General features: G+C 39.4%; 2 protein-coding genes across 5 annotated transcripts in view; one reads left to right on the top strand and one right to left on the bottom strand.

Moving 5' to 3' along the window:
- Positions 1-22421, bottom strand: part of LOC105144232 (uncharacterized) — a 303924-nt gene that overhangs the window by 101711 nt on the left and 179792 nt on the right. The gene's annotated exons all lie outside the window — the stretch shown is intronic.
- LOC105144233 (uncharacterized) overlaps positions 1-22421 on the top strand; it is a 242057-nt gene that overhangs the window by 199252 nt on the left and 20384 nt on the right. The window contains exon 5 of one of the 3 annotated variants that reach the window (XR_015546776.1): positions 6777-12534. The exons of the other annotated variants lie outside the window; for them this stretch is intronic. The gene's annotated coding sequence lies outside the window, so the exon portion shown is untranslated. Of the gene's footprint in view, positions 1-6776; positions 12535-22421 lie in introns of those variants that run through there. 3 annotated transcript variants of the gene reach the window in all.

The raw sequence follows: 22421 nt of genomic DNA, 5'->3' as shown, positions 1-22421 counted from the left end.
AGAAATAGAGGCAAATTGATCCATCCTGAGCTACGCGTATAACAGATCGTTTTCTGATGAATTCTTCCTCTTTTGATGTATCTTTTTTAGAGAAAAAACTATTTCATGTTTGTAAAAAACTTATTACTAGCGATATCGTAATAAACGTGTTCTTCTAAATACGCTAAAAACACAAGTAAAGTACAATCAATAATTGATAGAAGAAAATTATATCGATTTCCGTTTATAATAATTCACTATTCATTCTAACGTAATATAAAAAGTTACTGATTTCGATTATGTAGATCTAGTGTTATGTAAAATAAAAAAAAACATCAATTCCACTATTTTTTCGTTATTATAGCGCCAACTTACTTGATGCTTCCAATTCTCAGCGTGATATTTTCTTGGAATTTTTTTTTTATCATTAAGCGATTATCGCGATTCACAGGTTAAGAGAATAAATAATATACTATTATCTACAATGTCGTTAGAATATTTTCATGATGGAATTGATACGTGCGCCTCGCGATGCAAATATTTCTGTAGAAGGGATCGTGTCGAGGAGTCGTGGTGACGTACGGTAGTGAGAGGCGAGAATAAATCGATGTATTGGCGATAGAACGTCGTCAGGCATCCAGGCGTCATGATCAGAGAGGTAGTACGTCGATCTACACGATCGCAATTAATGGCTCGCTGGTATCGTGGGATAAATGTCTCTGCTGTGTGTCGTCGATTGCATACCTCGGAACAGATGCTGCGGGCTAGAATGCTGATGCAGCGATCGTTTGAGAAAACACTTTCGATAGTATTGTCTAGAGGAACGACTAAAAAAATTGCATCAATCACTATTTAAAGCGCAATCCATCGCATGATTAATTTTGTAAAATTAATCCCCAAACAATAAAAACGCGTATAAAAAAAAAGTATTATTTTTTACAGTGCACATCGATATTCGTTTTGAGCCGAATAGTTTTAAATAAAAATAACCATAATAGATAAATCTTTATCTTCAGAAATATTATCTATTAACTGTCAGCGTCCGGATATGCGATTCGATTAGAAATAATTCTCTCCATGGCGAACGGGCGTCCGTTTAAAAGCCGCATCGACGCTTTCCCTCCATTTACATGAGTTCGCCTCGCGCAGTATATTAATTCCATCGCGCGCGGGATTAATTCTTCGGGATTAGTCACGGCGATAGCCGATTGATGCGATCAGATAAAGCTGCCGATAAATAGCTAGATATTTTGCACACAAACGAACGAGCGGATGAGCGCCGGTGTGACGCACCGTCGCCCTCGCCGTTATATACGTTATATTGTAGCTCTATCGGTCGCGTAAACGCGCGAATAATTGCTCCACGTTAATGATAGGTCAACCTCGCCATGTGATGCGTATGATCTATGACGTATTAAATTCCGCGCGACCTTCGATCTATCGGCGAGGATCGTCGATTCTTAGGAGTTACCGCGGTATAAATCACTCGGTGGAAAAGGGAACGCGCTTGTCGTGAAAAGTAATTGATTCTTTATCGGAGGAGACAGTCATGATCGCTCATGCGAATGACACAGATTAAGAGATAACGCGAGAGTATTCGTGATTTCATGCTCGAGGCTCATTTCGACCGGTAATCTACGCGATGGGAATAGCGGTAATTAATGTTTAAACACATCTCCCCGCCCGTTCCCTGCGATCGATTCCGTTAACTGTTAAGCGAGTTATTACCAAGTCGAATTCTTTGGGGGCATCGAACATCATAATTCAAGAGATATGGAAGTGCATACATGCGCGCGCTAAATATCTATTTTCTGAACTAACGACGCAAGTATGCGTTTCGTGTCGATCGTCATCTTACAAAGAAATAACAACAAGTGGCTTCCAATTTTAATGAGCTTTGGATATGTTAAAATATAGAAAAAAATAAAAGATACATATATTTTGTCGTAAGTGCTCAATCGCATATTAAGGAATGAAAATTATCTTTTGAAAAAAAAAATGGGTTTCTTTCTAATATCATTTAAATCGTCAAAGATATAAAAAAATGTGTTAAATAAAAATTGAGTTGAATAAAGCAATAGTGCTTTATAATGATGTAATATAAAAAACTTTTTAAATAAAAAATTAAAATTTAAAAAATTATGTTATTTTTGTTATAAAGTACTTTTGAACCATTCAACTTTTAATTAAAACATGTTTTATATTTTTGATGATATTCTGTCAAAAAGAAGGAAAGCGATTTTTTTCAACGGAGAATTTAACGTGCCACCAAGCTTATAAAAAATATGTCTCTTATTTTTGTCTATATTTTAACAAAGCTTATTAAAATCCAAAATTTATTAAAATCGGAAAGAGACGCTTGGTTATACTTCTCTGTCAGTTGCGTAATAAATCATAAACTTTTGTAACATTCCGTTAAGATGACAGATCTCTTACGCGTGAGACCATCGCGCCAAAAATACGCTTTGGTTTCTGCACGAATAAATTTCACTGCGAAATCTCCGCTGATGATCTCGATCGAAGAAGATGATTGGCTGCCAAATACTCAGAGCGATCCCAGATTAAATCGCTGACCTGCTTGTGCGACGTGCTTTCGTTCCGCCCCCAAATCTAACGAAAAAGCGCACATCTCGTACAAGAATACCGTTCGATAGCGAGTCAGCGATACGTATGCAGTGGATTCATAAATAAACTGGAAGTACTGTTGCGTGGGTGTGGTTAGTCTGCCAAGCTCCAAGAACGACCTTACGCTAGCGATTGGCAAACAAGAAAGAAAGAAGACACAAAAGTTGACCGAGTTGAGAACTTCATTAAGCCGGATCCAAGACACATTTATATGATTAGCGAGAACGAGAAAGACAAATTTATAATTGGTGTCTCATCTAGACTCCTACATAATGTCCTGCGTAGGAGCGAAGGCATATAAATCAACACAAATTGCCTCACAAACGTTCACTCACCTGTGACATTCATCTCCGCGATGAACAAACTATATTTTTATGCGAAGACGACTTCTTGAATTTTACATTCTTTATTAATTTTTACAGTTATCTTTGCTTTCATTCTTTATTATTAGGTGTTGGAATTAATTCGTAGCGTTTTTTAATGAAAGAATGTTATTTATTTCACATGAGCATTAAAAAATACATTAATGAAAGTACTTCCCATCACTTGTAAAACGCTACGAATTAATTCCAACACCTAATAGTATTAAATATCTTTTCGATATAGTTTATCCGATTTTTTCCAATGTTTCCCCAATGTCTTTTCCATTACTTATAACTTTTTTTTATTAATACAGATACATTTGCTTAATTGGACAACCTTAACGTCTGGCGGTTCGATTGAAAAAAAAATTTTACAATATGTTCATTTTTATAAAAATTATAACCAATCGAATTGAATTGAGTATGCCATATACTAGTGTTTGTTTCCACAGTTAGACATTCAAGGGTTAAATTTAATTCAGTGTGTGTGTGTGTGTGTGTGTGTGGTAAAGGATAGAGAGTTCGATCTCTCGAAAGCTTAATGCGTCGTTACGTGACTACCGATTTTTTTTTGTTTTTAATTCCGATATGATCCATGATTATAATCAGCCGCTCTCTCTCTAACCCGCTTTTTTCTCTCTCTCTTTTATCCAAGTCCTCTGTGTTGCGCCACGGCGGAGACCTTTCTCTCGAGAGGCTTTTCCACCTCGCGGACATATCGGACATTCTTATCTCAACCGGCCAGTAGGCTGTGCAAGGGCTACCGGCTGGAATCAGATAACGCGACGAGCGGAGACAAAAGGATGCATTAGCCAACAAGCCGGTGGCTAATTATCCCGCACTTCCATTTTCGAGGATAGGCGTGACCATCAAGCCGTCATCATCACGCGGATAAACGCAGACAGGAGAGAAAGAGAGAGAGAGAGAGAGCCGCGAAAAGGAGAGAGCCGGCGGACGATTAAGCGCCGGCGATCGGGCTTCGATCTCACCGAACCGCAATGACAAATCCTGCATAAATTACGAGTGCCAAGGCCGACCGTGATTGGTCACGCCTTCCCGCGTCGGCACCGCGTCGTCCGTTTACCAATCGACTTGACTCGGATATTTTTGCATTACGTAACAGCTCGGCGAGGGCAGCAAACGGCGATTATGACGGTCGTGTGGCGATTTAAAGAGAAAGATTGTCCACCGTCGAGACTTCCGGCACGATGGAGTCGCTTGTCACTCGGAAATATTTTTGTACGAGCTCTTTTTCCTTCTCTATTGGATTACGAGTATATACTTCAGATTCTACAATACATACGTACTCTTACGTAACTTTCTTTTTATGTATAGAAGCTTGATTTAAAATTGTTTTTATTATTGATTACTGATATTCATAAAAGGGGAAAAATATGTCTTTTACTGCTTGAACAAGATTTCTACGAAATAGACAATTAATCTTTTATTTATTACATAAGTCTATTATATTTTTAACTTATATCGTAAAGAATACAACTTTATTAGTTCGCAGTATTTCACTATTTTTTTAAACTGATAATTTTTTAATTTACTCTCTAAATTTTTAAAGTTACTCTTTAGAACTTGAATATAGTCAGAAATGAATATAGTCATTTTAAAATCTCACTTTTAAAGATAGAAAATTGAACCACTCTTTTTCAAGACTAACGCAACTTTCATTCTTTAGAGTAAGATTCCACTCCAAAGGATTTAAACAATAATTACCCAATACTTACAAACTATAACATATATCTTCAAAAAGCAAAAGAAACTTCGAATTGATAGTTAAAAAATATTCAAAGGAAATTACGATAAATTTGCAAATATAAGAGTAAAAATGAATGCGAATGATATCTGCTATCAATCACAAGAAAAATCTGTTTTTCTTACTTCGTTTGTCGATTACAAAAATTCATATTTTCCTCGAATATCGAAACAGCATTTTAAACTCTTATTCCTTCTCACTTAGTTGACGCCAATGATGTTTGAATAAAAATATTATTCGTATTTTTGCTTACCTGAAACAGAAATAAAAGCACGTATATTAATACAATGTTAAAATATAATTTTATTGTATTTTATTTTCTACTAAATCTTTGTACATATTCCTTGAAACTTTTAGAGTATATCTTATTCTTAAAGATTAAAAATTTAATCATTCTTTTTCAAGAATTGATTAAATTTTCACTATTTAAAGCGAGATTTCACTCCAAAAAATTTAGAAAATAGCTATACACAATAAATGAATATAATACAAGTCTTTCTTTTTAAGTTTAATTTAATATTAGAATTATAAAGAATTTTGTTTTGAGAATATCCCCAGAGTAACCTTCGGGACCCTTCATGTCGTAAAATTTTACGGAATATAATAGCCTCAACAGATGCAAGTGTCAAACAGCGTGACGTAATACAGACGTGGGAGGCGCTTGGCACGTTAATCATCGTTCATCGTGCGCTTGAAATCCACAAGTCGTTTTCGTGGACTCGATGTGAACGACTCACTCCGCAATATGGGCCCGCATTTTGCGATCCCGCGTTATGTCCTCCCAGGGAGGACACAATGACGATCATCGAGCAAAAAGGCGGAGGTGGGCCGTAGGTGTCTCCACGGCCGGTGCCGATCGCGTGTCCGATCGCATGCGGAAGGCGGAGGAGGAAATCTCTATGGTGTCCCGATGGCGTCGGGCTTCCGACACCAGGGAAAATTGGCACTTGTCGCAGGGCATCGGTCGTTTGCGGTCGAAGATGACACGGGGCGGGAAGACACGCGTCGTCCCATTGCCATTGTCCGGGATGGGATCGAATCGGATCGAATCTGTCCCCGGTATTGTCCGGGTTCGACCGCATAAGCGACCGCACGCAACCGGGTCGCCCTCGGCGACACCCTAAAGTTGACAGTTTCCGGATCGATGATCGGGACGAGGAGGCTATTGTGTCGTCGATCGCATGACGAGGCATTGTGCACCTCCCACGCATCGGCATGCCGAGCCGATGACATCGTACACACATCAACAATTCGTAAAAGCATAATAGGATTATCCTCCGATCAGAAAAATCCTCCAGTGAGGGGGCGAAGGGAACGAAAAGTCGCACTCTTTGTCGCATCTTTGCGTCGCATTGTACCGATGGCATTATGCGAACCTGTCGACCTCGAGAGGACACGATCTTTCGGGCAGATCGCGAAGATTGAAACCGTCGTTTTTAAGCCGCTTGGTGGCATTTTTCCTAGCGAGCCGCACGCGGCGTCAAGTGCAGGCAGATATTAAATCGTGATCATGGAGATAGAGAAGCTTTTACGGAGGTTAATCAGCGAGCACGGATCTAACGAAGCGGATGGTAATTATCTTAGGTACGCGCGAGCTTCGATTTAAGCGCTTTACGATCCCAGCACTAAAATCTCGGTGATTTCGTCCGTTCGCATTTTTAAGAGAATAAGAGGTGAAGAGCAAGTGAAGATTTTTTAAAATAAATTTTTTTCTACATGATTTCCTAAATGAGAAAATGTTCGTAGTAATAGATTCGACTTATTATCATGAAAAGGTGGATGTGAATTGAGCGAGCTCAGTATTACGTTATTTTTATATATCAATGGATTATATTTCTCTAAATATCAATTTAGTTTCTTATATTTCCTCGTATAAATTTGTCATAAAGTTCTGGATAATGTATTTAAATATTTAAGTATACATAATTATTAGGCATTAAGAGCCAGCCGTATTTGGTATTTATTTTTTGACTTAAATTTGTCACGTATTATTATTATATTACTTCCATACCGATGAATGTAACTCATAACTCTTATCCGTTAAGCCCTTACATAAAAAAAATACAGCCGATGAGAAGACAATTCCTTCATTGGGAGAGAGGGAGGGAAAGATCCGAATAACATCACTTCTTTTTCCGTCACTTCCCACGAGCCATTCCCATGCGATGCAAAACTTGAGCGGGACGACTCAAGGCTGAAAGATACCAGGTGCATCGGCACCGTTCCGCTTGCATCGCGACGGGTCTCATTCCAGGCGAGATGACGAAGCCAGTATAGAGCCAGCAAGAAGGGAGTAAGGAAGAGAGCGGGTGGCGCGGGGGCGAGGAGGCGGCGGCGTGAAGAGGAGGTGGAGAAACGAGAAGAAACGGACCAAAAGACCGGAGTGATGAAATCGGCGGGCACGGTGATGACGGGATACGGCGAAATGAAGGCGAGAGAGAGGAGCTCCCTGGCAATTAGCTCAAACGAACCGGGAGTGGCGTGACACGTACTTTGTCGCGCACGTCTTCTGACATCAGCCACCGTGGGAGACGTCAGTCCGTGAGCGGTCAGCTCCTTCGTCGTCGTCACCGTCGTCGCCGTCGTCGTCATCGTCGTTGTCGTTCGATCGACGGACCCCGGCAAAACCAGCGACTGATGATAATTGTTTGCCGGTGTGAGGATGCGCATGAAGACCGAATCTGTGGCCTAGTCGACACAGGCATGCACCAACGCGAAAAGTCCGTTCCGACCCGAAAGAAGATCGATTGGATCTGCGAGTCTCCTCCTGTCTCGTTGTTCTTCAACCAGAAGCCACGATCGCTTCGATACACGTTGGTTATGTGCGAGTTACAAGACGGCAATATACATTTTTATGCAATTTTTAATCATTATTTTGCAGTATTATTTTATGCCAGCATAAATTTCGACGTATCGTAATGACTTTCCATTATTATCTAATATATACTTATTCCATACACATTACACATTTTTTCATCAAAATACTTATGCATTAAAATAAATATATAATTGAAATACGCAGAACTTATTATTAATATTTTCGAAGAATAAGGCTTTACTGTTTTTAGATATTTTTCTGTATTTTTAAAATGATTATTTAGAATTAATTTGTAATTGATTCTAAACGTAATGGAAAATAAACGATGTAACGATTATAAATTATTATCACAACTAAACCCGTTAAATAATTGCTCATTAACTCATTGCCGAGTTATTATTTCTCATTATCGTACATCATTATCATTAATTACCAAAATTATACTGTTCATGACTCTTTGTGCTTTCTACCTTTTGATCACAATGCACGCTCTCGGGTGGCAAAACGGCCGAGAGAGAGAGAGAGAGAGAGAGAGAGAGAGAGATATGGCGGTTGATAACTATCGAAATCAATGTACGGGCCGCAGCCTCCGTCGGCAGATCACTACGGCCAGATAACGTAAACGCGGCGGAGATTTTAGCGGAGGTCACGAGAGAGATGCGATCTACAAACCGTAGAAAATCCTCCACCGGCTTTTCGTCGTCGACCCATCGAAGGAGCGAAGAAGGGTTCCCTCGCCAGACAGCTCGAGATTCGATTGCGATCGGGCCGTGGCGAGAAGGCGTCGCTCGTTCCTTCCTCTTGTGAGGACGCGATAATCAGATAATGCCGGGATTAAAAGTGTTGCCGCGCGGCGGCATTAAATATAGATTTCGGTAATGACAGGTCCTGCCCCGGGAGCATCTTCCAAGCCTCTCTTGGTTGTGGTCTACGATCCGACCTGCTTGTCTTATACGTAACGGCGCGGTCGCGCGAAATCATCCATCTTGCATCGCTTCGCGTTCGTCCTCTCCTATTTATTGTCGACAAGTTTTTTACTCGTTGGAACTTGTTCGCCAAAAACGAGGTATTTATCTCACGGCGAGCATATAAACGTCCAGTTATTTGTATCTATCGACAAACTTGTCTTATTTGCCGTAAATCACGTTTGTAATTCTTACAAATATAACGAGAAGAGATAAGACTCCGTGCGGAGATAACATCTTTGATATAATATCTTCGGTTTACATTAAACCGAGAAACATATATTCCCGGTTGGATAATAATCGATCTACTCTTACAACACATCAAGCATGCTACGGGATAATGGATCTCGTTGAGTTCAAATGGAGCATACGCTGTTAATCGCGCGTAAAGATATTTAGGACTCAACCGATCGGAACGTATAAAGTGCAGATTTGCTTCTCCGCGAGGTGGTTCGTTCGCCATTCAGTCCGTGACGTGTTTCGTCGAGTTCCAAGCAGTTCTTGCTCCTGCGGATTTTCAACGGTGACGAGTACGACGACGACGACAACAACAACGACGACGACGACGACGACGACGACGACGACGACGACGATGACGACGACGAGAGAAACGCGCGGAATGCTGCCGCTGGGCGTCTTAATGCGTTCTAAATTGCGGCGAATGCGCTTTAATTGATTGACAAAAAGCGCCAGGCGGAAAAAGGCCTGGTTCGCGCCCGGTTGTTGCCTGATGGAATAACGCGCCGTGGAAGTGCCCAGGTAAGACCGGCTTTGCCGCCGTGTCACTCGTTCGTTCCTTCGCGCGCGCGATACACCTTCCTGCCCTGCACCTCCCGATTCTCCGACACCTCGAGGAGCGATCGTTCCCTTGACAAATTGACTCTTAATGCGTCTCTCTCTCTCTCTCTCTCTCTCTCTCTCCCTACCGCGATCTGGTTTCAGGATTCGAGATTACGATGACGGGAAACTTCTTCGAATGCTCCACTTTAGCACAAACGATTCCACGAGCATCGTTGCTCTTGCTCGTTTTCAAGTCTAGTCTATGTAAGATAACTAGATGTGAATAAATGCAAATACCTCGTATTATTGATATGTATTATTATCCTAATTCGTTCCGCAATTTCCTTAACTTGTATTCGCAAGTCCAAAGTACTTCAAATTAACATACCTTTGCTCAAAGTTAACGTAATTAAATGATTTCTTTCATTTTAAAAGTTAAAATCTAAGGAATAAGATTATGTAACTTAAAATTATGTAAAGTTGTGAAAAACATTTGTTTTAAACAATTATTCATAACGAAGTTGAAGGAAATGTCCGTTTCACTGAACCTACGAATACATTAGAAATTCATCTTTGTCGCTAAATATTACTGCCGACATCGTTTTATATCTCGTATAAAAAATATATTTTATAAAGACTAAATAAAAACGTTCATTTAAACTGCAATAAAAATATTTATTATTGTTTTTATTATTTCATTCATATAAGTGATATTGTAATATTAATGTTGGATAATCATATTGAATTAAACACAAAGTAAAAATATTATTCTTCGATCCGTTTAATAGCGATATTCATCAAAGGTTAAAAAAATACGGAAAATAAAAATGATTGTATTATATTTTAAGTGAAAATATGATTATTTATAGAGAAATACGTTGAAAAATTCGTTGATATCGAAGAACAAAAGAGAATTCGTTAAATTCCGTCGCTGCAAGCAGTTTTATGTGACATGTGTTATTACGAGAAAATTCCTTCGGGGTATTTTGTCGTCAGTCGTTTAACAAAATTGGAATAAGCATCGCTACGGCCGACGGTAATCGATTATTTCGGGACGAGATTCCAAATCGAATTTCCATCCTTAATTGGCCATGGGAGATGAGAGTCGCGCAGGTAACGATTCGTAAAAAGCATACTATGTCACAGTCCCACAGTAATTTAAATCTCATTATATTGGCCCGTGGTTTGCGGTTTTGATACAGCGGTTCTCATTCTGTTTGAGCAATCCTGTACCGCCATACCCTCGGCGTACTTTTTCATAAACAAAAATTATTAGCAGTAAATAATCTAATTAATTAAATTAATAAATGGCTACCGCATTCCTGCTATTTAATATTTTAAGTAAATATTTTGTAACGCGCATATAATAATATGAAAGCGAATGCGTGATGCGATTCTTGGATAATTAATAAAAGGATTATATTGCGTTGCATAATGTAATATACTGTAATGTTTATAAAGGGCTGCAAATATTGCGGTACATGTCACGTTATTTAACTGCATTATTTATGTTAAACTTCCGATTAATAAAGGATTAATATTTATCGTAAACGTTTCGTCGGCGATATGAAACGTCTGACAATGAAAGGGCGATTTTGTGGATAGATTACTGTCCAGGGCTTTTGAGAAACCCTGGTTTACGGATGCCTTCCGTCCTGTAATATCACCAATCAAGACGGGAATTCGGCATGCACACGAAACGACAATATGAATCACGGTCCTTCCCGCGGCGCGGCGTGCGGATCATACCGAAAATAATGCCCACCGACATGCCGAAAAAGAAATTATAAACCGTAATCACGCGCGAATTTCTCGGGGCTCCCGGGGCGGATAATGCAACTCCCAAAATATCATATGCGCATCGCTGCTGACCGGGATGGGCGCGAGTTTTATAAACTCGCTACGCGGTCGAGGGGGTGGTTATGCAAACGCAAAACATTCCGCGCGTCGTTCCGCGTGTCCGGTAATGATATTAAAATGTAAAATGCAACCGGCGCCACGTTACACCGCGCGGAATTAAAAACGGATTGCATCGTGCGCGCAAAAACCTTGCAAGCAATTTTCGCAATTTATTTTATATCGCGATTTCCGATATGCATTTCGTGCCGTCCTTTTCCATGACTTTTTCGCGTGTTATATAATATAACATAATATGATACGATATAACGTATACATTTCATATCTCTTGCATTCAGAAAATTTGTACAATTTTTCATGAATATTGTCGAATTCACGGAAGCGAACTCGATATTTAACACTAAAAGTATCAACGTTTTTTTCTTACTCGCTAAAAGAACCATAAATAAATTACTATCAAAATAGAGAAAATGATGAAAACCCAAATATTTCATCAATATAAAAGACACAATTATTGAAAAATCACAAACAGAATCCTGTCTTTTACACAAGAAATATAACGTTAATCTAAAAATTAGAAACGGCCAGACTCGATACTCTCTCTCTCTCTTTTAATTAATTCGGAATGCGTTATGAAATACTCCTTAAAGTCAATCCCGTGTTTACGGATTCAGAATCTTTTTTCTGAGGTTTAGCTGTGAAGGATTACGCGACGTCACCGAACGAGGGATGACAAAAGAAGGCTGAAAAACGAGAGAGGGTGGCTGATGTCACGGCAAGAAACGGCAGGTCGCGCGTGCAACAAGTGGTAGATGCGAAAGAGAGATCGACGGATGTCAAGTCGTGGGGAAATAAAAAAGTCGCCCTTATCCTCGCGGGGCGGACTAATAAAGGTCCGTGACAACAAGCGACAAGAGGGTTCGCCCGGAACTCGGGAGGGAAGAACGGCAGAGAAGCAGAACGAGAGGCTTAAAATACCGTCGAGCCGGCACAATGGAATTTTATCGAGGCACCTCCGGCCTTTTTTTCTCTCTCCCTCTCCCTCCCTCTTTTCTCTGCCTCTCGTTTCGCGGTAATTCGGCCTATCGCGCGCGTAAGCAGATAAAGCTTCGCGTCAAGCGGAAGATAGAAATTTTACGGTTTTCTCGTGGAACACTGAATTACTCGTGGAAACAACGAAAAAGTTTCGTGACTGTCAGTTCTCACACAAGATTATTAATTCCACAAAAGCATAATCAGCGCGATAGAGATTTTTGTCATCGATTGAAATATATTATATGTTATTAATTTTTTTTTAATATATCATAGAATTTCTCTGTTCTTCATCAAAAAAAAAGAATAATCTTTCGACTTCAAGACAATAGACACAAAAAATATTCTGTGTAATAGTTTAATTATTACGTTAAAAATTATATCAGAGTATAATAAATAAATATATCAATATATGTGTAAAAATATAATATAGTGTCATTTATTTTTATTTATAGTGATATAGAATATCTTTAAAACTATAATTGTATAATAACGAAACTATTATTATAGTTCTTGTATAATACTTGTTATTGCGCAACTCTGTCAATAATTGAAATGTTATTAAATTGATATTAATTTTTTTTAATTATAAAGAAAAGTTAATCTTTTAAAATAATTAGAATAATATTTTCAAGAAGGGCGAATGACTCGCCCTGAGTGTATAAGTTATATCTTTCTGAAAATGATATGTACCTTATGCATTTATTTGCCTCAAACAAAAGTTTATGACTTAAAAATTAATTAGAAAAGTTCATAAAAATTATCGAAATTTTCTAACAGAATTGGAAAAATTATTTACGCACGAACAGAATTTTTTCTTAGAATTTATCCTGAAAATATGACAGTCGTGGGACAATGTTGTATTTCGAAGAATTTTAATGTAAATCTCTCTCATTTATTAATAAAACTACAATAAAGTATAAAATAAGTTTGCTCAATTTTACTGAAGGGCATGGTAAAAATCTTTAAAATATTGTATTGTACCACAACTACCATATTTTCAAGGTAGATTTTAAAAGAAAATTCCCTCCGTGGAATAAAACCACACGGCTCCGCTTGGGAAACAAAATGTTAAGACTAAAAGTAAAGATACCGGATTTCAATTATAAAATTATTAATGATCAATTAATGTTAATTGTTAAACCACTCGAGTATTTTTTTAACTTTTGCTCGACGAGATAAAAATATCTACGACTTTCATTACAAAGAGTTTATCTCGGAACCGCCGCGCCGTGTGGGCGAGGTTATAACATCCGATGTAGGGTGAGGGCAAAAATGCAGGGGCCGCAATTCCTCGATGCATCCTCAAACGGTTCTCGACCCATCCGAGTGCACCCATGAAACTTCTAGTTGCCAATGCGATCGGATCTCTCTTTCGGAGAAGGGGCGGTATGGTATTGGAGAAGGGGTGGATGCCAGTGTACGCGGATACCGATACGTACGGACGCTCGCGGAAAAAAGCAAGGAAGTTCCGTAGGAGGAGATCGACCGATTTAATTAATTCCGCCGATCCGTAGGCTTTGATCCCGCCACCGGCGGAATATCGCGAGTTCACCACGACGGAAAACAAATATACGAAGTCCGACGCGGCGTAACTCCCAACCTGCTTAACATTACGTAAAAACCAATTACGTGGGAATGCCTCTGTTGATTGGTATCAGAGATGGCCCCCGGGAGTGGCGGCGGAACGTAAGCTTGGGATTGAAAATGCCCGTCGTGGTGAGGGGCGGAGGATCGCGTTTGGTCGAAATGTATCCGATGTCAAGAGAAGCTACTGGAGGACCTCCAATGGGTATCCAAAGGGGGTAAACGGGAATATGTTGCGTGGCACGTGTCACTTTGAAGCGCGTCCGTGGGGAGGACTCGCGTATCACCGGGCAGAAATTTTTCAGCAAACCTCGTTAAGTTTTCATTTGCCAAATGCAGACAGCATTGGTCCAACTCCTAGCCGGATGGTCAGAACTGTAACGCCGCTGGCAATTACTGCGCCCCTTTTTTTCACCCTCGTGATATCGACCGCGCAAACCTCCATTACATATGCGAGCATTACGCTTAACTAGAGAGAAAGAGAGAAAGAGAGAAAGAGAGAGAGAGATCCGCGTTTCTTAGCGACCTTGAATAATGAAAAATACTCAATCTCATCAAATCTTTAAAAAAAGTTAGAGTTTAATGAAAGAAAGAAAAGAGACATTTTCAAATTTCGTACATTATATTATAATTCAAATATAAAGAATAGAATGTGCAATACTCAAAACAACAGAAGGATGAACAATATTAAGAATCTCTATTTTAGACCGCATATGTGAGAAACACAATCAATACTAGAAAAATGTTTGTTATGGTCGAAGCTGGATCTTCATTGCATTAAATAATTCAATCTTGAATTATTAACATATACTATATATGTATTGTACTTGCATATATTGTTTTTCCGAACTATAAACGCAATTAAAACTATTCTAGTAATTGTGAATTAAATTGACAAGTAATTTAATAATTTAATACTACCATCAAGCATCATATTATAAAGATGTTGAAATTATTAATAAATTTATTGTGAAAAATATTACCTCAGCCGGGACTTGAACCCGGATCTCTTTCTATTTCGTCCTGAGTCATTAGACCACCGAGGCCTTAGAACAGAAGAATGGTTTTACAAAATTTTACACAGTGTACAAGATTACCACAAGAAATGAAGTTACGCATCAGAATCGAAGTAAATTAGCGAAGTCTAATAAAGAAAGTTACAACGAAGTTGCTTGGAGCAAACTCTGTCAGAGATTTTCCTTCGGACTCGGAGTATACCTCCGCCTAAGTAAACAGTAAAGTGAAGCTAAAACTAGCCGCGAAGTGCGGCCGGATCCGGATATTAAATCAATTCGAGTGTGTAAATACATCCTGGTGCGTATCGCGGATGAGTACTCGGACTCGAGAAGGAGCGACAGAGACGAGAAGGGCACGTGAAAGCATGAGGGCGGAGGGGATCGTTACTGTCCACAGATACAGAGAGTATGTACCCGAAACCGTAAACGGAGTTCGGACAAACCCCCCGGATAACCGCCGGGGTAGGAGGCGTGCCCGACGACCTTCCTGTGATCGGCGTTCCGTGTAATCGCCAAGTATGCAGATGATTAAATTTGCAACATCATCGCGGCAACCCTAAAGGCCCGGTAAAGGGCTGCAGCCAACGGCTAGGCCTTAATACGAGGAGTTTGACTCGTGGTTTAAGGGGAAAGCCGGCGTCTTCCGGGATATCTTGGGTCTAAGATTTCGGGTACTTTGTTGACGCAAGAAACGGACTAAGATTATACGTTACAAAGGGTTGATACCCTGGGAAAATTGTCTAACGTGATTCTTGTCTCTCATGATAACGTAACAATTACGATAACGATGTGTTATTTAATCATTATGATACTCGTATCTTTTCTTTCGCGTTTTTATGTCATTTAATCATTATTAACATTTCTTTTTGGATGCTCCTCTCTGTTTCTACCGATAACCCTTTGCAAAATTGAAAAATGTCTCAACAACGTCAAAGTTTATCGACAAATTATATACAACGCTATAATTTAACTAACTAACGTGCTTTTTTTATACATAATTTTAGAATTAGCGGCTAAGATCAACGGCTGTATCTCTCCCTAAGTGGCTCACTGCAGAAAAGAAACCCTCAAAACTCGGACGTTACGGACAAATGTAATCTCCCGAGAAAACAGAAGTAAACGAGCATTGTACCCCAACGGCACACTTCCTCCTTTCGTCGTTCCACATGTCGAACTTCATCGTCGTCAAAAACGTTTTACCGAGTTCCCCGAGCAAGCATAGCCATTGTACGCAAGGAGGAGATGAAACCATATGAAATTCCAGAGACACGTCGCGCACCGCGAGCAAGGAAAATATCATATTTTTTACCCCCCTCGTATCTTCTCCCCTCTCCCCTGAAGAAAGGAGAGCAACTCACGATCCGCCTGGTTTAGCAAACGACCCGTTTAGCTTGCTAGACTCCCATTGTCATCGACGGGGGCCTGAAGATCGAGCCAGGTAACGTCATATTCAATGGTCGACCAATCACAATATTTTTGACGAGTTATGTCAGAGCATAATGGAACCGACGAAAGGGAGTAAGAGAGAAAGAGAGAGAGAGAAAGAGAGAGCAAGAAAAAAAAGCGAGCGTAGATTTTTCCACCGTAAACTCCGCGTCTTTCGTGGCAATTCGTGGCCTACAATGGGCCGCTCCGAAAGCGGTGGTCCTTGAACCTTTAAAAGCACAAAGACACACACTACTAGTCTGCCCGCGTCCTCTTCTTTCTAGCTCCTCTCTCGCTTCTTCATCCCGCTCATCCTAGGACGCCACGGTCCCTTGGGACGCCGCCGAGCGTGCGTAACGCGCTCAGCGATCCGTGAGTTATGAGGGAAACGCGCAATATTAATATTTTGTATCATCCTCGCGTGCTCCCGCTCGCAACGCGCAGCCCTCCTCGGGCTGAGGATCAGGAGCGGGATGCGATCCCGGCCCCGTCCTTTGTCGTTTGAAGTCGTCTTTCGCCGCCGCCAGAAAGGAAGCAGACGGCGCGATGCGGAATTGCGAGGGCGGAAAGACGACCTTCTCGCTACTTGTGATACAATTTTGCCAAAAGCCGCAGCCGCTTCATAACGTACCACGCGAGCTGTTGTGCGTTAGCTGTCGATCTTATCATTCTTTTCTTTTTACATATTGTTATGCTAATTATTTATCGGTGTTAATTAAGTTTGTTCTTTCACATTTTTGTTTATGTGCAAATAGTTCTTTTCGACGTTAATGTAAATAATTTAGGTTACGAAAAATACAAATTAAAGAATATGAAAGTGTATTGAGAGAAAAATGTACTTAAAAAATGTAAATTTTAATATTTGTTTGAATAGTACTAGCTGAATATTTGCTAAATGTAAACATGTATTTATTTGGTATAAGAATCATTAAGTTGATTTGACTATTTTTTTCATTTAGTAAATATTTATTTACTGTAAGTAAATGTTAAGTTAATATTATTCAAGTATTTGTTAAAACTTACTATCTACATTTTTTCTTAGTAAATTTCTAAGAGCTATTATATTATATATAGAAGGTTACGAAAATATACATAAATTTATTCTCCTATGACAATGTAAACGACTCTCAATTTGGGTCATTCTCAGTACATAAAATTTAAATATAAAAAATTGCATAAATTATGAAGCCTAATAATTGAATTTAGTAAGAATCATACAAAATTGAAAATAAATACATAGTCAATATAGATATTTTTTTCAATATCGTCTTCGATGTCTTTATACATGCTCGATCTGTATGTGCTCGAATGCCGAGGATCGCTTGGTGAGAGTTTTACGTAACGAATGTAACAAAATCGAAGATTGTTATTTGCTCTGCGGCCGCACTGTATTCCAAAAATACCGAAAATAAACGATAGGTCTCAGGTGGTATTGTACGGTAGGATGTTGAAGCATCATCTAAACTAATTGTTGACAGCCGGACAATAGCGAGCCAGTAATAATAACTTGCAGCTCGCTGGGAAGCGTATTGTGTTCAGGGATCGGCGTCTTTACCTGGATCTTCCGAAAAAGAGGACCACGGTGGGCAGAAGTCCCGTCTCTTCAATCATCCCGCCGAGAAAAATGACAAGTCGCATTTTTACGTAACGATGCATTCCTCGGCGCTTAAGAAACTTATTAAACTAAAGAACTTTACCCGAAATGACGCAATTAATAGTATAAAAATAAACACGCCGAATTTCTCGATAGATCTTATTAAAAGTATAATAAATATATAGTAGTCCTATTTTATACAATTTTTTAATACAATCTTTTTAATTGATGACGTATAATCTACATTATTATATTATCACATGATAACATATTGCTTTTTAAAGCAAAACATAATTTTATCTTTTTATAAGTGTACTCCCTTTCTAGATGCATAATTGCAATCGAATTTTTTTATAAGTTACATACATTGATACAAATAGTATCAATTAAAAAGTGTATCCCGCCAATATAATAAATGAGTTTATGATGCTTCTGTTCCCTTTCCGCGGACGGTTTGAATTTCCTTCGGAAGATGACGCCGATCCAGCCGGGCTCCTTTCTGCAGTCCGACGAAGATGACAAGAGGGTTCCCTTATAAAAACAATGTGTGAGGATGACTGTCAGTATGTCGGATCGTTGCGGTAGGAAATCGCGCCTGTCGGTTGAAAAATGAGAGCGACCGAGAAGACGGGACGGATCGGAAGATAGGTGGCAAGGTGAAGAAGCAGGAAAAAGAGAACACGAGAGCTCTTGGAAGGTGTGACCAGCGCCCCGCCTTCCAATGTGGTCGCACTGCCGAAGGAAATTATGGACTAAACAGTACTTTCACCGGGTCTCGGGTTATTTGTATTATTTCTGACACTATCTCGGGTGCCATTGTTTCCGCCAGGATATACTGGAACAGATCGGCAGCAGCCGATGATCGACACTCCACGCCTAATAACAGTTGCGCGGGCCGCACGGCAAATCAGCGAAACGAGCTGATAATTGAAGGCACCGTTGTTATTTTTCTGGAGCACCATCAATGATTCCTGCCCGCGAAAACGCGCCGCATCATCGCGTTCCCAATTTGTATCGATTTGACCGTCTCTTTCTCTTTCTCACATCATGCTTTTTTTCTTTCTTTTTTTTCTGCTTCTCACTGAGAAACGGTCTTCCGCAGGAAAGCGTCAAAGATCATGGAAAATGCGCTTCTTTGAAGTAGCAATTCAAAGCTGATAATTTTGTGGACCAACAGAAGTTGTTTTCGTGGCGAATCCATGGAGAGGAAGACATGAGGGCCATGGCTCCCTCTTTTTCTCCTTTTTTAAAAATATTTATAGCAAAATATTATATATATATTTTTAATATTTCTTCACAATCATAATTTTATAATAATATTTTTTAATTTAAAGAACTAAATATAAAAAACATAGATTTTATTATATTGTTCTTTTTTGTGTTAATATAATTTGAAATAAAACATTTTATGAATAATTTAAATAATTAAACTTTTTCAATTTAAATAATATTTTAATATTCTATTTTTTTATATTTGATATCTTAAAAAAAACTTTGCTTACGGCGCGCCAATATAATCCCCTCTTAACAAATTTTTGGATTCAATGTCTGATCTTGTGATTACACCGATATATCGACGGAAGCACAGAAGCACCTAGTCGATCAATCCAAGAAGCAGAAGCTTCAAGAGATCCGATCTCCAATCTATTTTTGTGCACGATTAGGGACACGCGCTTTCTCATCAACACACGTCGTGCGCAAATCCTAAATTCAATTCCCTCAAGCAGTAAAAGAGAGCGCGAGAGTTCTGAATACGCACATGGCCCTCTTCCTCCTGATTATATTATCGAGAACATCACGTCGTGGCATTCCATCACTTTCGTTTATCTGTTCTCTTTTTTTTCATCTCTCCTTTTCACGGCGGTCGTCGAGTGCCGTGAAAAGGAGAGGGACGCACGACCAGAGAGGGCGGAACGGAAGAGAAGAGGCCTTCGCGCCGAGACGTCTTTTATGTTCCGCGAAGAAGTTGCGTCGTACAAACCCCGTGCATGTATTTTTGCAATTATTAGGTGCTCGCGGCTCAAGGATACAGCCGCGCGATATCCTGTTTGCTCACGCACGACTGCGGAACGCGCCCCGCGGCTATTATGCGGCTGTAGGATTAAAGATGGGCAAGGAGGGCACGGGACGAGTCGTGGAAGACACCCCTTCCGGATGGAGAGGTGACCGCAAAGCGAGAAACGGGTCCCATTGTGACGATCGAAGGCGCGACACGATAATACCGATCGCGATTCCGCAACGGAGCAGCCCCGCTGTGGTAACGGATGTTAAGTGGTCGTTTAAGAACATAGTTGCGCCGGATGTTTAATTTTCGAGGCGGCTCCTGCTAAGGAAACGGACACCTGCGAGCCTCGATGAAGTGTGCATCCTCTGTCATTGGCAAAGTAAAATTGCGGAGACCCTCTATTGTCGCGGTCTCGCATTCCCACCGCAAAATATTGGCCAGCTGTGCGCGGATTGACCACATCTGTCAACCGCAATTGATTGACCAAAATCGTGGATAATTATTTTAGCAAAACTTTGCATTTTTTGGTAAAACTTTATATTTTCCCCTTTATGTACAAAATTAAGTCAAAGACAGTGATAAGGCATTTAATCTTGAAGCAATATTTTTTTTAGTAGATCGAAGAGTTCGAGATTACGTAATCTATTGCTTTCTTTATTTTCTCTTATTATTAATTGTCGACTATTATTGAAGTTCTTTCAATATTATATCAAATATAAAAATATTATCAAAGTTTCGCAACTCAAAATACCATAGCAAGATAATTCCCGAAAAATTAAGTAAAAAAGTTATTTGTGAATTTTTATATTAAGCAATAATTTTGAGATATAAAGGGTTTTAATATTCACAAGTAACTATTTATAAACATAGTCTATAATTGGCCATATTTAAATCTTTATCTTAGAAACTATTACTTAAAATAAAAATTTACAAATAACATTTTTATTCAATTTCTTGCTATAATATTTTAAGACGCGAATTTTAGGATATCCTGTACATAATTAATTTTTTTATATATAAATATTACATTAAATAGTAATTCATGGCAAAGAAAATATATTGCCAATTACATAATAACAATCCAAGATTTTATATAAACGTATTTTGTTCAAGGACAAAACTTTTTTCTCATAATTTCCTTTCTGTCAATATCAAATAAATCACTCGACCGGTGCGTTTCGAAAACGCACAGTCTTCTCGGCACAGTCCCCCTCGGGACACTTTATGTTTCATGCGTGTAAATTGCGCTCGGTTATGTCGATCTACGTTGAAAGTGGCACGAAATAATTTTGTGGCGGAGACGTGATCGGCGGTGACGCGATGAGAAGAAGAGACCACAGGTATGACGCGGGGCGTGATCGTCGAATCGCAAGAATGCGGCCCTCTTCTCGCTTCTCGTCTCCTCCTCAGCGCGCAGCGAAGACTTTCGAGACGAAATTACCCTCCTCCGGGTGACACTGCGTCGTGGTAATGACCGGTTCACATTGCATTCCTGCACGCAAGCCCGCCAGGCGACACTTTGGGTAACGATCGGTTCTGCCGGCGCCGAGCAGTTATCCCGCCGTAGAGAACGATGATGACGACAAATTCGCTCCTAGCCGAGGAGGCCGAGGAAAACGCGCGCGGACTCGCGATCTTTTAATAAATCGCGTATGCTAACCCGGGTCACGTTCGATTCTTTGGTGCTCGGAAAATATTATGGTCCCGTACAGCTGCGCGACAGAGCGTCGTTTAAAGTCACGCCGGCAATCGATCTCTTCTCTTTCTCTTCCTTCGCTAACTAGAACAAGTACGAGAATCACAGCCCACGGGGGTGCTTTCTCGAGCAATGCGTTCTCGATTTATTCCGCACACAACGACGTCATTGTCTGATTCACTTAGTGTCTTCTGAGACGGATTTGTACGATTGGCAAATGCACGATCGGTTCTTCTCCAGAAATATCCCTCGTACTTTGATTCATCGCTAATAATTTCTTTGATTATTTTACGATTGTAATAAAAAATTTCTTGCCACGGAGAGCATCGATTAATATAATTTAATTCTAGAACGCTGTCGATACGTAAATTTTACGTACAAGTGAGCAAGATTATCGAGCCCTAAATTATGCCTTCAGTGGTCATCAGGAGATTCGATTCGTTATGTTAAAAGCCAGAACAAGCGAGGAAAAACTTTTAAAAATTCAATTTGTTATCACAATAATAGAACAAAGGCTAAAACCTTAATTTATTATAAATTTAAATTAATTTAGTCATAAGCAGCATATGAATCAAATTATAATAATACATTAAAAATGTTAAACTTGTAATAAATAACAACAATCAAACAAACATACGTTGTTTCTCATACTAGGTTATTATCAATGTTAACGCCAAATTAATAAATTGTAAAAACTATATCTTATCGAAATTTATGTGGGATTTAATCTTAATCACTTTAATCTGTTATACATCAAAAAGACTCCTTCTTGATAGTATTATAACAGAGAGCGTAATAAGTCACTTCAATTTTTAAACAATTAATTATTGTATATTTTATTGTGTTACGAGGAAACTGCATACTCCGTATCATTTCAAGATCGAATTTGATAATAAGCTTATTTTTCTGTCCTTT

The sequence above is a fragment of the Acromyrmex echinatior genome, chromosome 11, assembly GCF_024713525.1.
Source record: "Acromyrmex echinatior isolate Ae372 chromosome 11, ASM2471352v2, whole genome shotgun sequence".
Classification (NCBI taxonomy): domain Eukaryota; kingdom Metazoa; phylum Arthropoda; class Insecta; order Hymenoptera; family Formicidae; genus Acromyrmex; species Acromyrmex echinatior.
The sequence above is the reverse complement of the archived record's forward strand: the minus strand, read 5'-3'. Positions and strand labels throughout refer to the sequence as shown.